At 39.4% G+C, this 4,154-nt stretch overlaps 1 long non-coding RNA gene across 1 annotated transcript; it reads left to right on the forward strand.

Moving 5' to 3' along the window:
- The first annotated feature begins 603 nt into the window (after positions 1–603).
- LOC106878346 (uncharacterized) lies at positions 604–4,154 on the forward strand. Its single transcript, XR_001410495.2, has 2 exons — positions 604–2,411; positions 3,949–4,154. It is a non-coding gene; the product is annotated as an uncharacterized LOC106878346 (long non-coding RNA).

Below are 4,154 nucleotides of genomic sequence, written 5' to 3' on the forward strand. Positions count from 1 at the left end.
ACCAGGCACGTGCATCACAACCATATGTGCGCGACATGGTGATCTCATATCAAGATAAACAGCGCATGACCTTGCAGGTGGGGCCCACTCAGAATTTTCTTCAGGTCGAGTAGCCCATCCCGCTCAAAAGGTCCCTGAATAAGGTTTGTTTAAAGATGTTGAGCAAAACACACATGTTTCCAAAGATGAATTATTCAAAGCCCAAAGAATTCCTCTCAACACATGGCTATGATGCTCCCCCACTACTTATTATTATTATTATTATTATTATTATTATTATTATTATTATTATTATTATTATTATTATTATTATTATTCAGTAGTTTTATCTTTATAACGTGCTTTCATTTCACTACCGAGCGCAGCTCTATGTGCCTTGGGTATGTGCTGGGTATTATTATTATTATTATTACTATTATTATTATTATTATTATTATTATTATTATTATTATTATTATTATTATTATTATTATTATTATCATCACAAAAATAAAAGAGTGCCATTGTTATGAAGTGAATGATATTTCGACATCTCGTGTATCTTCCACAGGTTCAAAAAAATAAACTTGTCAATCTACTTCATTTTAGAGAAGTTGCCTCAGTCCTATAGATATTAACCAAAATGAAGTAGATTGACAAGTTTATTTTTTGGAACCTGTGGAAGATACAGGAGATGTCGAAATATCGTTCCCTTGATAACAATGGCACTCTTCTATTTTTGCTGCTATCATTATTATCGTCATCATCATTATCATCATCATTATTATTATTATTATTATTATTATTATTATTATTATTATTATATTAATGTCACGACCTTCACTGTTAGTGGATGATTGGAACGTCGTCTTTGAGCTACGTTTGGACTGTGTGGAGTTAGCTAATGGAACAGTGGGTGGGAAAAGCCTCGTAAACCTGCTCAAACATTTCCAACTGTCTGTCAGGTATCGACTGGACTTCCCAGATGTGTCAATGTGGACTTGGACGAATCGCATCGGGTCATCCAGGTCGTATCTAGACAAGGTATTTTGTAGGCCAGTAGATAAGGATAGCATAAGGCGTCCATTTTTCAAACTCGTCAGCTAGAGAGAGCACAAATTTGTTGTTTTTAAAGGTCAACCTAAATAGGCATAGGAGGCAGGGACCCGGTTACTAGAAGCTGAACGCGTCAGTCCCAGCGTGCCAAGCTTACAGAGATCGGATTAAAGAATTCGTTAAACGAGCGTCGGTGGCGGCAATCGTCAACAGCAAATGGTGATATGGCCTAAAAGAAAAAGTAATTAGAGTAGAATCAGTTAGGTTTAGTAAGGTATTAGTGACAGAAAGAAATAAAATAGAAGGGAACTTGGAAACTTAGAAGAGACGCTTAGGACAGGCATTGCAACCGACGTGCTGGCGGCGAGATTGGCCCTCCAATAATTCTTCAACGCTAAACCTGAAGGTTGCATTGTCGGAACTAAGGCGAGTGCTCTAAGGCAAGAGGGAACGAAAACCGCTCGATGCGCGCGAGTGGCAGAGGCATAACATAGCAACAAAACCACAATTCGGTCTTTGGTGGACTAAAATGGACGTACGGTAGTCGAGTTCAAATTTACAGAAAACAAAAGACGAAAACAGGTGTAGGGACAACGAACAGGTGCATTAGTTTAACGCTCAGGAAGAATGATATAAACCATAAAAGAGAGGAAGTATGAGAGATGAATCTATTTATTCAACCACTTGTCATCCTTAGGATTACGGCCGTTTCGCTGCCTTATTCATCTAATAATAATTTCAGTGTGGAATAAAATTGTTTACTTGCCAGCATTAATATAAGCATGCTATGCATCATATGATGCAATTGTGTATCTCAGAAGGTCATGGTTACACCGACGATTCAACTCTAAGCATACATGCAAAATGTATGCATATATGTATGTATGTCAGCATTCAGTTTTATATCAAGATAATTTGTCAATTGAGAAAGAGCCGGTTTCTAACCTAGATCCAAGGCTCCTTCATTGGAATTTAAACAACATCAACAGGATATTTTTGCATGTGTGTATATACGTATGTATGTATATGTGTGTATTTGTATCTTCTGTTTTATGTATGTTTTCTCATACATAAACTTGCAAATCTGCTGGTGCTCATATATACTTAACTGATAAGCTTCTGGAAAGATTTTTACAGTTCCAGTGATGGCTTAGATCAGTAGTCTTCGAATTAGCTTTCTCCTTTCTGGTTTAAATGTATGTAAATATGTAAATATATTTATTAATTATATATACTTCTATTATAGCTTGCCCAGACGACGTTGAAATCAATGACGTATATTATCCGGAGGAAGGGTGTATGGTGTGCAACTGTACAGGAGGACTTGACTTTTCAACTATGCCGCCAAATGTCATAAAAGTTGGACCGTGTTACTCGTAAGTAGCATTGAAACTCTACACAAACAACAAGCTATCATAAGTACACACGCATTCTATCATTTACATACAACGATGTCATGTGCAAACTGAGGCCCGCGGGACATTCTGAACGGCACACCAAGCTAAGAATAACCTTGAACTCTTTAGTAGTTTTGCCTGCCTGATGATGGGCCATGTGCCATGCGGCCCGATTCTCGGATAGTTTGTCTATGTCTGGTCTAGAAGGTCAAATGATCTGCTAGACATACCAGCCAAATCTCCTGAAACTTAACCTTAAAATCACATCGTAGTAAAAAGGAGTGACACGTTGGATAATGTAGTTTTAAATATAAGAATAGGCAGGATGGTCTCAACTAGAACGCCTTTAGCCGCACGTATTCTCCATCAAGGATTTTTGGCGAATAAATATAATCTAAAGCAACAATCTCTTTCTCTCTCTCACACACACACACGCGCATACACACACGCACATGGACAAATACATAAACACGAGGCAAAGAGAGAGCCTATATGTGCTCGCTTACCTTGCTAGAAATACTAAGTAAATCAGCCTCACTCCTCAACAAACTGGCCTATAAAAAGGGGCTACCTTGCATCTCCTTGATCAAGTATTTCTACTACATCACCTTCCTCAAGCATTTCTACTATAGTCTCGACTTCATCAATACCTCGTGAGTGGATTTAGTAGGTGGAAACTGTGTGGAATCCCTTCGTGTTTATGAGTCTTTCTCTGTCTATTTATCTATCTTTCTGTCTTACTACATATTTGTGTGTGTGCGCACATATGTATTTATGGGAGTATGTGGACATGTGTGCCAGTGGGGTGGGGGAAGGAAGCAGGTGGAAGGGGGGTCCTACTGGATTAATTAGTCCCAGATACACATAGTTTGAGGGGGGGAAATGGTCACAGCTGGTTTCTTTTTCATCAGAAACCTGCTGGTCAGATATAAACCTGCGCTAGGTTTAAATAACGACGACAAAAACAACAACAGTAACAATAACAGCACAAACACCACCTTCAACAACAACAACACCAACAGTAGGAAGAACAAGAACAACAACAAATGCAGCCCCGGCAATATATTTCGCAGACAACTAAATTTGATGTTCCTTAGTTATGGCATGGTGGAGGCGCAATGGCCCAGTGGTTAGGGCAGCGGACTCGCGATTTCGATTCCCAGACCGGGCGTTGTGAGTGTTTATTGAGCGAAAACACCTAAAGCCCCACGAGGCTCCGGCAGGGGATGGTGGCAAACCCTGCTGTACTCTTTCACCACAACTTTCTCTCACTTCCTGTTTCTGTTGAGCCCGTAATTCAAAGGGTCAGCCTTGTCACACACTGAATATCCCCGAGAACTACGTTAAGGGTACACGTGTCTGTGGAGAGCTCAGCCTCTTGCACGTTAATTTCATGACCAGGCTGTTCCGTTGATCGGAAGCGACGGAGGGCCAACAACAACAGTTATGGCATGTTTCTAATACAGCCAAATCGTTTCTTTCGTTTCAATATTTCTATCTTATTCCTTTACTATAGGTGCGGTGCAGTATATATTGAGAACTGCTCCGAAACGGAGCAAGTCAACCCCGATGCAAACTACCCGGGTTGTTGTGAGAGAAGGTGTAAAACTTAGTAAGCCCAGAACGGATTTCTTTATTTTGTTGAGAAGAGTCTATAGTTGTGCTTTAGATTCGTTAAAATAAATTCTCTGAATGAATAAATTGAATTAATTATGATAATGA

This window comes from Octopus bimaculoides, chromosome 19 (assembly GCF_001194135.2).
Source record: "Octopus bimaculoides isolate UCB-OBI-ISO-001 chromosome 19, ASM119413v2, whole genome shotgun sequence".
In the NCBI taxonomy this organism is placed as follows: Eukaryota; Metazoa; Mollusca; class Cephalopoda; order Octopoda; family Octopodidae; genus Octopus; species Octopus bimaculoides.